Source organism: Microcaecilia unicolor, chromosome 13, assembly GCF_901765095.1.
Source record: "Microcaecilia unicolor chromosome 13, aMicUni1.1, whole genome shotgun sequence".
Classification (NCBI taxonomy): Eukaryota; Metazoa; Chordata; class Amphibia; order Gymnophiona; family Siphonopidae; genus Microcaecilia; species Microcaecilia unicolor.
Genome location: NC_044043.1, coordinates 98803373 through 98816304, shown reverse-complemented (window position 1 = coordinate 98816304; position 12932 = coordinate 98803373). Strand labels below are relative to the sequence as shown.

Sequence of the window (12932 nt, the reverse complement as noted above, 5' to 3'; positions counted from 1 at the left end):
TCGTGATTCTAAGGTGATCCAGGATCTTTACAGTAAGCAACTGGCCACCGGCATTCAGATAAGTGCAGATGCTGGTAAAATGGAGAAATGCATAGACTGTGTTACTCAAAAGGGTGTGAGACCCTCATTTCCTGCATACACAGGAAATAGGAGTAATAAAGTGCTGGACTTAATACACAGTGACTTATGTGGACCGTTTAATATCCCATCATTGGGAAATAACAGATTTGTGCTAATATTCTTGGATGATTTCTCTAGATACTGTGTGGCCTATTTGCTGAAAGAGAAAAGTCAAGTCACAGACATGCTGAAGAAATACGTAGCCATGGTGAGCAATAAATTTGAAAGAAAACCAAAGGTTCTTCAGACCGACAATGGTGGTGAGTTCACTTCACAAAGCATGCGCACATTTCTAGAACAAGAAGGCATTCAGCATATCACAACAGTAGCTTATACACCAGAGCAAAATTCTGTTGCAGAGAGAAAATTTAGGTCAATTGTGGAAATGACCAGATGTATGCTGTCAGATAGCAATCTCCCTAAAAGACTATGGGGGGAAGCCATTCTCACAGCAGTGTACCTACAAAACAGAATGCCAACTAAAGGCGCTGAGCGCACACCACATGAGACATGGCATGGTAGGAAGCCAAACCTGTCACACATAAAAACATTTGGGAGTACAGCATATGCTCATGAACCAAAGCAAAGAAGGCATAAGCTGGATTCCACAACAGAAAGGGGCATTTTAGTTGGCTATGCTCCAGGACACAAAGGATATAGAATTTTGAATCTGAAAACTGGCATTGTTGGCATAAGACATGTTACATATTTTGATGAAAACAAAAGGGTTGATAAAGGCTGGATTATCCCAGATGAGCCTTATCATCCAGAATATGAAACTAGAACCATAATAGACATGCCAGTGTATATAAATGCCATACCAAGGCAGATGTCTGAAAGCAACTCACCTGTATCTAACGAGGAACAGGCAGAGGAAGCAGACACAGAAAGGATCATTGAAGAAGACAGTACAGTTGGAGAAGGGGAATCAATTGGAGAAGTACTCTCAGATTTAGAGGATGCGGAAAGGTCAGACCAACCTGTAGTCAGACGCTCATCCAGGGAAAACAAAGGTGTTCCACCCCCAAGACTGTCTTACCTAACAAAGTCAGCAGAAGCTCAAGAGCCCTTAACATGGGATGAGATTGAGAAAATGCCAGCAGAAGAAGCTGCTGAATGGCATAAAGCTGCACAAGAAGAAATTGATGCATTGGATAAAAATAATACTTGGATTCTTACAAAATTACCTCCTGGCAAGAAAGCTATAGGATGCAAATGGGTATTCAAGTTAAAAAGGAATGCACAAGGAAAAGTGGAAAGGTATAAAGCCAGATTAGTGGCAAAGGGATATCTTCAAAAATATGGAGAAGATTTTGATGAAGTGTTTGCACCTGTAGTGAAACACACGACAATCAGAACACTTCTGAGCATTGCAGTCTCAAAAGGCATGCAAGTCAACCACGTTGATGTGAAAACAGCGTTTCTTCACGGAGATATAACTGAAGACTTGTACATGGAACAGCCAACAGGTTTCATAAATACAAAACAAAGACAGCTAGTGTGTAAATTAAACAAAGGTCTTTATGGATTAAAGCAAAGTGCAAAATGTTGGAATGAAAAATTGCATGAAATATTGACAAATTTAGGATTTAAGCAAGGTGAAGCAGACAAATGCTTGTACACTAGGTGCACAAATGGACAATATGCATAAATTTTAGCTTTTGTTGATGATCTGCTCATTGCAAGCAAAAGTGAGCAAGAGTACAAGGACATTGTAAAGTGTTTAAACCTCAATGTTGAGATAAAAGAACTTGGTAATGTGTCATACTATCTAGGTATAGAAATTGAGAAACAAAATGATGGTTCTTATCTTCTAAGCCAGAAGCAGAAAATAAATGAGCTTATTGAAAGTTTAGGTATGCAAGATGCCCAAGTTGTAAGCACTCCCATGATCACTGATTTTCTGAAGGATGAAACAGTAAGAGAACCTTTACCAGATAACATCCAATATAGATCAGCCATAGGTAAGCTTTTATATCTAGCTACCACATACAGGGCTGATATAGCAAATGCAGTAGGAATTTTGAGCAGAAGGGTCAGCTCACCTACCAAATCAGATTGGACTGCGGTTAAAAGAATGGTAAGGTATTTAAAGGGTACCATTGATTGTAAATTAAAGATTTCAGCCAATAGTAATCCAAAACTAATATGTTACTGTGATTCAGATTGGGCAGGGGATCATTCTGATTATAAATCCACAAGTGGATATGTGTTTATGTATGGAAATGTACAAATTTCATGGGCCAGTCATAAACAAAGTATTGTGAGTTTGTCTTCTACAGAAGCTGAATATGTGGCCGTATCGGAAGCGTGCAGAGAACTGATGTGGATTGAAAAACTTTTGCTGGATTTCGGAATAGCTGAACAGAGACCAATCCAGATAATGGAAGATAATCAGAGCTGCATCAGACTGTCACAGAATGACAAGGTTCAGTCACGCACCAAGCACATCGCAACGAAATACCACAACGTGCGAGAGTTGGCAAAAGAAGGGGTCATCAGTCTACACTATTGTCACACCAGTGAGATGACAGCTGACATCATGACCAAACCGTTACCCAGAGAACATTTTGTGAATCTGCGTATAAAGCTTGGACTTTGTATGAATAAATAATTGCATGACAGTTATGCATGAGAAGGGGTTTGTTGGAATGTAATTGTATTTTACATGCATTGACTGTCACCTATTATTTCTCTGTGATTACTCTGTGACCTCTGATGTGAATTACTTAGAGAGGTCACACAGCTATGCAACTTCCTGTGGGGGTTAGATGCAGCAGATGCAGCACATGGAGCACATGGAGCTCATGATCTCTCCTAACCTGAGAGGATCTATGGTGGTGTGAGCATCCATTACCATCTAAGCACATGGAAGGAGCTGATAATACAAATGTATAGTAATATGTATATATAAGCCTGTCTGATTATAATCTAACTACAAACTGTGAGTAAACAGATGTTTTGTTACTTCAACTTTAAAGTGACTCAGCAGTGAATTATTCAGGGGTGAATGAGAGAGAGATGAAGAAAGAAATTAACATTTCTAAAGCTGAAGCTGTGTGTACTAAAATCTGCTAATTATTTACTACAAATAATCCAACAAAAACATGTCTAGTAGACGGCATGCATCCTTCCCACATTCACATTAGGCTTCTATACCATTTTCAACCAAAGTCTAAAACAGAAGAGTGAACACAAAATAGTAATAGATCAAGATTTTCAACCTTTTATCTTACAGCACACTTACACAGCGCTAAAATTGTCAAGGCACACCCCCACACATGGTCCAGCATTTTACCTTCTTCCACTCCCACCCCACCTGCACCCCTACACAGTCTAGTATTTTACCTTCTCTCCCCCACCCCCAGAGTTCAGCGTTTACCTTCTCTTCCCCCCACCCTCAGAAATAGTCCAGCATTTACGCTTTCTTCCCCCTACCCCCACAAAAATAGTCCTACTTCTCTCCCTCCTGTCCCCTCTCCAGCCAGCAACCAGGCATCTCTCCTTGTCTCTCTTGACCCCCCCCCCCCCCATACCTTTTAAAAGTTTTCTTGTCTCTAGTGGTCAGCGGCAGCAAGCAGCAGTTCATGTAGCCTGCTCATGTCAACCCTGGAGCATTCTATCTGACACTTTTCCCACCTATGCGAAAGTAAGAAGTTATATCAGAGAGAAGGATCCAGGGTTGATGCGAATAGGCTGTATGAATCACTGCTCCCTGCCACCAACAGCTAGAGACAAGAAAACTTACTCCATTCTGGCATAAATTAAGCTGGCCCAACTCCCACGGAACACTGGTTGAAATACACTGGATCAGGTTCTGGCCAGGAGACTCAAACAGATTAATGGACAGACCAGCAGAGCACAGGTACACTGTGGAAGAATGTGTTTGCTGCAGTGACTCCATCAGTCAGTCAATTCAGTAGCTATAAGTCTCAGTGCAGACTTTCCACCAGGCTTCCTGAGAAGCACGGAATGAATCCACCCAGAAGGCCATCTAGGGCAAAGTCATGTGTAAAACAAGGGAAAGGGTTTTTAAAAGCTTGTAAAATAGCTTCTGGTTATCCCTTGCATTATTGCTTTAAGTTGTATTCTCCAAGACTTATGCCCTTTAATCCAGTTTCCATGTTCATTTATTGAATTCTAGTTCATGTAACTCACCATTGTGAGACTTACTACTACTACTTGACATTTCTAAAGCGCTGCTAGGGGTACGCAGCGCTGTACAATTTAACATAGAAAGACAATCCCTGCTCAAAGAGCTTACAATCTAAAGGACAAGTGAACAGTCAGTCCGACAGGGGCCATCAAATTGAGCAGTCTGGATTTCCTGAAAGGTAAGAATTTAGGAACCAGCTGCTGAGACCTGTCCCCTCCTCCCTCCGCTGTTACGAAAGAAATAGTCAACAGAAATAGAATAAAATAAAACATAGAAAAGAAAATAAGTTGATACCTTTTGTATTGGACTAACTTAATACATTTTTTGATTAGCTTTCGAAGGTAGCCCTTTGTCAGATCAGAAATAAGCAAATTTTGATAAGTAGCATCAAATACTTTGATGTTTCACTTATATATTGTATATATATTATATATATATTGCGGTGTAAGCAAAATGGCGCCCGCTGCCAGCTCAGAGCGGGAAGAAACATCGCTCGCCATGCTCGGGCCGGCTCCTACGCCAGTACAGCACGATTTACAGAGCCCTGCTGCTGATTTGCGCTTGCCACAAGTGGAACAGCGCTTTACATTGTCCGCAGCCATCGCCAAAAAACGGCGGTAAAATCCAAAATGGCGGTTTCGCGCCAAAATCGCCCCGATCGCAGGCCCACCCCGGAGGAGTTGGAAAACACTCTTACCTCAAAGGATCTAGTGTACAACTACGATCCTGCTGAAAATCAGGTCAAAAACCTCTGTTCTTTTTTTTTTTTTAAAGCTGTGAGGAAAGCAGAGGTATTGAAGACTCCGGAGGCTCAGATGAGTGGGAAAGGCAGGGAAAGGGCGAACCTATATGCCTGCATCCACTGTTGGTGGGAAAGGACTGGGAAAGCAAGGCAATATGTCCACATCCACAGAGGTATGGGTAAGGCAGGAAAAGGGATAACCTATGTGCCTTTAAAGTGAAGCTGCTATAGCCTCCAACACCCCGGTTAACAACTGGCAAGCCAGGAACCACCTCCCGGCAGATTTTTCTGGAGCTCGAACAAGCTGCAGCCACCCTGCTAAGGGAGATAGAGAATACTGAAGAGGCAGTGGAGCTAGCTGGCCAAGAGGGCACTGTGAAAGTTTGAGTGCTCTCTATCTCCCCTGCTGGTTGATGGACATAACCCATACGTAATGGCTTCATCTGCTTGATGACAAGGAAATGCTGTTACTTATCGAAATTTGCTTAGTTCTGATCTGACGAAGGGCTACCTTCAAAAGCTAATCAAAAAATGCATTAAGTTAGTCCAATAAAAAAAGTATCAACTTATTTTATTTTCTATGTTTTATTTTATTCTATTTCAATTGACTGCTTTTAGAAGTGGACTAATATGGCTACCACATCTCTCTACCAAAGAAATAGAAAGCCAGGTTGGGGTTGGGGATGAGGAAGAGACCTCTGCCAAGTCTACTGCTGCTCCTTTAGGGCTCGATTTTCTAAAGCTGTTTTCCCATTCTGTGTCTAAGGAAAATAGAGAGGTTAGTAAATCTGGTCACTGACAAATATAGCTAGCAGCCCCCACCCCCTTCCCACCCAGTCTGTACCTCTCTCATTCTCCCACTGCAATTGCCTTCTTCCGTACCATTATCCCTCCCCTAGCTCTCTCTCCCCCTCCCCAAATAACCATCATCAACTCACCTCCCATCCAGCCTTACCACCTCTCAGCTTTTACTCCTCTGTCCAATGAATCCTCACAGCTACTATGCAGTCAAGCAGTCCCCTCCCCCATTAACACTGGAACAGGAGCTTCATTTTCATTACATTTTGAGCTCTCTGGAAGTTGTGCCACACAGTATAGAAACCACCATGCTGGTCTTGCTAAATTTGAAACCCCAAGAACCAGGGGCGAAGCCAGACACCCGATTTTGGGTGGGCCTGGGCTCAAGATGGGTGGGCAGAACTCCACCCTGTTCCACAAGTGATTTGGTTTCTCCCTCTCTCGTCTACATGCCATATGGGCTCTCAAACATCTCCCCTCCCCCACATTTCTTTTAAGCCTGTTTCCGCATAGGCAGGAATACATCAAAGAGAAGGCTGTGGGGCCAGTGCGAGCAGTATGTATCAGTTGCTGCTCGCTGCAGGTGAAGATCTGCTATTTACAAGGTATTAAAGGGGGGCAGCTGTTAGAAGTTTTCGGCTGGTGGGGCTTGGGAATCCCTGCCAGCCACATCATAGGTGTGTTGCTACTGGGTGGGCTTGGGCCCACCCAGGCCCACCCTTGGCTACGCCACTGCCCAAGACCAGCACTAAAGTTCCTGTACTGCCCAGATGAAACTCACAGAAAGCCACACAGTGCAGAGAAGAGGGATAGTGGATTTAGCTCAAATCTTTTCAGTAGTAGTGCAAGTTGAGTTACATTCAGGAACAGTCGGTATTTTGTTATTTGTAGCATTTGTATCACACATTTTCCCACCGATTTGCAGGCTCAATGTGGCTTACATTTGCCGTAATGGCTGTTGCCATTTCCGGGTAACAGAGTACAAAAGTCGTTGCATTAAGGTGCATACATACTTGGTAAAGAAGAATGCATTGTGGTAGTGCATATTGATTCCCGCGTCATAGACAGGATTATAGCATACATTAAGGTCATTGACTGTAGAGAAACCATAATCAACGTAAAGGTGGCTTCCAATCTAAAATTTATACCTGAAGCAATGGAGGGTTAAGTTATTTGCCCAAGATCACAAGTAGTAGCAGTACGATTTCTGCCCTGGCATCAGTGGAAGAGGGATTTGAATCACGGCATTCTGGTTCTCAGCCTGCTGCTCTAAGCATTAGGGCTACTAAGCAGGTTCCTGTTCTGCAGCAGCACTAAAACATAGGGCAAGAAAATCTCAGGCAAGAGAGAGTATCCCTGCGATTAAAATAAGCTCCTGAGCACAGTAAAAGCAGTGTTCTCCCTTCCCTTTAGAGGTTGGAGGTGCTACTTCTGCAGGATTGTCAACTGTTTTAGGGATACAATGCAATGGGTTTAGTGCTACTCCAAAATCTATTTTAAGAGAATTATTTAAGAAAAAAAAATAGCTACCTGTGGACATTGCAATTGCCTGTGAGCATTCTTCTTCTTTGAAAACTATCTAGGGAAAAAAAGTACCTGCAGTGATTTGCCTCTCTTCCATCTGCAGGTACTTTCTCTGTTCTAAACACATGTAGTTATAAGTTATGAAAAAGAACCCTTTCTTCCACAGCTAAACATATGCATATGGTTAATCTCTGGGAAAAGGGATCAGTAATTTTCAGACAGGCAATTAACCTGGCGAAATGGCTTCTAAAAATTCTATTGTAATTAAGTAAAATAGGTTTGTTTATGTCCTGATAAACTGTTGGAAGGGCTGTTTGGTAAGGTAAGGTCTACCTTTGCAACAGAGTAGACACTCTAATGGTATGGATGAGGGACGAGAAGGCACCTAGTGACATTTGAAGAATGGCCTAGAATTTGGCAGCTAAGATTTAATGCTAAAAGGAGTGGTACAATATAGAAGGAGAGGTACGTTTGTGCACAAAAGAAAAGCAGGGTCCTGGGTAACTTTTCAGACGATCTTAAGGTGACCAAGCAGGTAGAAAAAGGTGATTGATGGTAAAAGCTAAAGAGGATCCACGTACGTGGAGATCTCAATAGATCCCACGGGGCAGCAAACAGAGATAAAAGAAGTGGGAAAAGTAAACCAGGCTTATCCAAAGAACTGGGACCAAACAAATAATTAATAATAAAATCAACACAGTTTATTAATGTTTCCTTAGAAATGACTCGACACAACGTTGTGTTTCAGCCGTGTGGCCTGCATCAGGAGTCTATAGATAAAAACATCGAACAATGTGTAAATAAAACAAACTTAAAACAAAGATAAAGTAAAAATAAGAGTGACAATAGTCAAAAAGAGAAACGGTATCATTAAAGATTTATATCATGGAGAATATCATACAAAAAATAATAAGCAAGATATATCCATATAAATAAAGGACATTATCTACCGTATTAAAGTTAAATGATTACATGAAAAAAACTCCATAATAAAGAAATGATACTGAGTATTAAAATTGACATCAAGATTAATGATAAAGAACAAATAGATTGGTATACTCAACACAAAACTGATAATATGTGGTGCGTTTACAGACTAAGAAATGAAACAATGTAAGATAAATATACATATATGAATGATGCCATGACGTTAGTGATAAATAAAAATCATCAATCCTTGGAGAGGTTAAAAAAAACAAAACAATAAGAGGAATTGTAGCACAATCATAATAAAAATGTATAAAACAAATTAAAAATGAAACTGACCTTATGTCTTAAGGAAAGACTGATGGTCTAATTTTACATTTAGGTTGAAAAACAGAAGGCTTGAAATAGCAACATAAAGATGGTCTAGGGAAAAGGTTGCATAGAGAAGTTATATTACTCATCTGCTGTAAAAGAAAAAAATGGTTTCACATCAAAATGAAAACCCAACTGACATCAAAGAGAGAACCTAAACGGATATTTATGAATAAATAAAGAGAGACCCTTAAATAAAGACCTTCTATAATTATAGACTAACTTATATTTCAATCGTTTGAATGATCAATTGAAAAACAAATGGACATTGCACAATGGAATCTAATCTCAAGAGTATGTTATAAAGAAACAAGGCATATACTGCTGTAAAGATTGACAGCATAATGTAGTGTTTAACAGCGTAATTTAAAGGTTAAGTAATCATAGCTACACAAGCAGTGATCTTAAAAGAACTTATGGGAAGGAAAAACAACTTTAGATATATTAGTTATACAAGATAAAAACAGCACTATACCTTAAAAAAGACCGTTGTGTCAAACCGTAAGGCACTGGAATAAGCACTGATGCAATAGTGAAGCAAATACCAGATAGCAAACAGCTGGAGGCTTAAAAGGGGAGTGAGGCACGAAATTTTAAACATTGTGACGTCAGACCAACTGTCAACTTATAAAATAGTTAATTTTTGATGTAAAATGCCCTATTGAGGGTGTATCATATTAATAATGATGGATAAGGCAGATATTAAGAATAGATCCAAAGAAATATATGAGGTAAAAGCCAGGAGGATACTTAGGTGAATACGGAGAGGTACTGTCAGTAGGAAAAAGGAGGTAATAGTGCCTCTGTAAAAGTGTCAGGTGAGGCCCCGTTTGAAGTACACTGTACAGTTCTGAAGATTGCACCTTCAAAAAGAGTTCAAAGGGCAGCTACTAAAATGGTCAGTGGTATTCCTCACAATGTGTATGGAGACAGATCATCTCAATTTTGTACACTTTGGCAGAAAGGCAGGACAAGGGAGACTAGAGAGAATTAAATATCTCTGCGGCCTAAACACCTTCATGGAAAGTTTCTTTCACATGAGAGAAAGCTCTGGAATGATGAGCTATAGGATGAAGAAGAAAAGGGTGATGGCTGTGTGGAATGACCTTCCGGTGGAGAAAACAGAGTTATCTGAATTCAAGAAAGTTTAGGACAATCACATAAGATCTTTAAAGGAAAAGGAGAGATAGCAGATGGTATGGATGGTCTTTATCCAACATCACTTTCTGTGTTTCTATGTTCTGTATCATGGCCTCTTAAGAACAAAAGAATTGCCACACCAACGGTTCATCTAGCCCAGTATCCTATTTCTAAGCTACTGACACCATGGATACGTAGTGGCTTTCCATGTGTCTAACATAACATCACTTTATGTACTTTTCCTCCAGGAACTTCTCCAAACCTTTTTTAAACCCAGATTCGCAAACTAATTTTATCACATCCTCTGGCAGTAAGTTCCAATCTTAACTATTCATTGAGTTAAATAAATATTTTCACTTGTTTGTTTTAAAAGCATTTCCATGTAAGTTCATGGAGTATCCCCTGGTCCTTGTACTTTCTGAAAGAGTAAACAATCAAATTCACATTAACTTGTTTTATTCCACTCAGGATTTTGTAGACCTCTATCAAAAGTTCCCCCTCAGCTGACTTTTCTCCAAGCAGAAGAGCCATAACTTCTTAAGCCTTGCCACCCCCCTTAACCACCATACCTTTTTTAATTGTGCAATATCTTTTTTGAGATGCAACAACCAGAACTGCACACAATACTCAAGGTGAGGTCTCACCATGGAGTGATACAGAGGCATTATGATATTCTCTGTTTTATTCTCTATTTTTTTCCTAATAATTCTTAGCATTCTGTTTGTTTTTCAGCCACTGCTGCACATGGAGAAGACGTCAACATATTGTCCATGATGACACCTACATCTTTCTCTTGAGTGGTGACTCCTAATTTGGAATCTAGCATCATGTAACTATGATTTGGATTATTCTTCTCAATGTGCATCACATTGCACTTCTCCACATTAAATTTCATCTGCCATTGGGAAGCCCAATCTTCTAATCTCAAAAGGCCCTCCTGCAATTTCTCACAATCCATAAGCAATTTAATAAAAAGTTTTAATAAAACTTAATAAAAGTTTTCAAATAAGATCTGCTCAAGTTGGTAAAATCTTATTGTGATACGAGTTTAGATGCTAAGTGATATCACAGATCTTTTGAAATTCAAAATTATGCAGCATTAGGCTTCTTCTGATCTTCTAGAATGTCACCTTCTACACCATATTACTCTGGCAAAATGTGGCACAGGACACAGCTAATCGTGGTCAAAAGGTAGTGGAACAGAGAGGTGGTGGCAAAACCAGGATGGCTGACTTGTCAGTCCAGGATGTGATGCCACCCTTTAAAAGAGCTTCAGAAATATTTACAGTGATTAGTGGAAAGATGACCTGGAGCCTTTCCTGCTCAAGCAATGTTTGCATTCAAGAGCATCTCAAGCACTGTGCCTTGCAATAGTCATTTCAGCAGCAGTTCATAACAGATTTAACAGAGCTGTAGGTTTGGCTCACTCAGCAAGTGATTCTCATTAAAGCTAAAAGTGAGAATTAAACCTTAAGGGAACAATTTTTATTCTTTTCCACTATGTCCTGTGTTTATGTGGTTAATGGGGAAAAAAACAAACAAACAAACAAAAAAAAAACCCAAAAAAGCTGCATTGAGCCTGCCATGAGTGGGAAAAGCGTGGGGTACAAATGTAACAAAAAAAAAAAAATCAAACAACAGATTTGCCCTTACATCACAAAATCTGAACCATGTTCACAGATGCTCAATTTCAGTTAAGAACTCTGTTTTAAATTAATCAGATTTTTTGAAGGACTGCTCTCAAAAATTAGGATAATGCTAGGCAACCTGTACGTTTCTCCAAGAAAACCCTAAAACGCTAGATTAAAAGGTAAACTCTAGGAGTCTGAACCCCATTTACATACATCTCTGTCCAGTTTCCAAATTCTAGGCCCCATTCTGGAATTAAAATCCAGTGATGCAACAGTGGTTTCTGGCCAATCAGATGTGATTGATGTCACAGTCAGTACAGAGGCACATGTTCAAAGATCTGCCGGTAACCACCACACTGACAGTGGACGGACCTATCCCCATTCTGAATAAGGACTAGTCCTTCCATGAATATTAAATCAGCTGTGACAGGAAAATAGCAGAATCCTGTTGTCACCTTCCTCAGTTTAGGTTAGGGACAACAGATAAACAACTGGAAACAAAGGGAGTGGACGAAGAAGATAGGGAGAGTAGGGTAAGGGACTTGGGCATTTCTTATATTAGAATTAGAGTGGAGGAAGGGAGAGAAGAGAAGCAGTGCCACAGGGACTTTAATAAACATTTCAAAGGTAGGGTGTGTGACCAGTCACCTGGCTAAATGTTACTACCAGGACAGTTTAAAGGTTGATAAGGGATTATTAGAGGTGTTCTCTTTTAAACAGAATAGGCTTGATAGTTACCACGATTCTCTTTTAATACTAACAGGACCCATATTTGGAATGCTTCACCTCAGTGTATACCTTCTATTCTAGTTCTTCCTACTTTCAGGAAGCATTATGTTTTTATATTGTTTTGTTGTGTTTAATATTATATCTATTTTGTTGTGAACCACCTTGAATTGTTGATATGAAGAATACAAGAACTTTGAAATAAATAAAATACTGGAGCCAGCCCATGGCATACCTCCCAACTTGTCTCCCTTTTTGACGGGCTAAATCCGAGGACATAGTGATTTTGTGTGCAGATTTAGCCAGTCTGAGAGGAGATTACTCGGAGCTGGATTTAACTTGTGTTTTTCCAAAGTAACCCAAGGTGATTTACATTCAGGTTCCTGAAGAGCTCCTATTCTGAGGCCATGGAGGGTTAAAAGGCTTGCTCAAGTTCACAGGCAGCATCAGTAGGATTTTAAGGGGAAAGAGACTTGATATACTGCCTTTCTGAGGTTTTTTGCAACTACATTCAAAGCGGTTTACATATATACAACTACTTATTTTGTACCTGGGGCAATGGAGGGTTAAGTGACTTGCCTGGAGTCACAAGGAGGTGCAGTGGGAATCGAACTCAGTTCCCCAGGATCAAAGTCCACTGCACTAACCACTAGGCTACTCCTCCACTCCTGGCTTCCCCAGTTCTCAACCCACTGCTCAAACTACTAAGATACTCCTCCACTGGGCAGATTTAACTAGAACTGCTAAAGTCATCCCACTCTGTAAAATCATTCATGCTACTCAGTGTGAGAGGCAC

The 12932-nt window shown here is 40.3% G+C and overlaps 1 protein-coding gene across 10 annotated transcripts in view; it reads right to left on the bottom strand.

Annotated features, from left to right (window-relative positions):
• The window catches only part of EIF4G3 (eukaryotic translation initiation factor 4 gamma 3), a 419008-nt gene that overhangs the window by 188293 nt on the left and 217783 nt on the right, over nucleotides 1–12932 (bottom strand). The gene's annotated exons all lie outside the window — the stretch shown is intronic.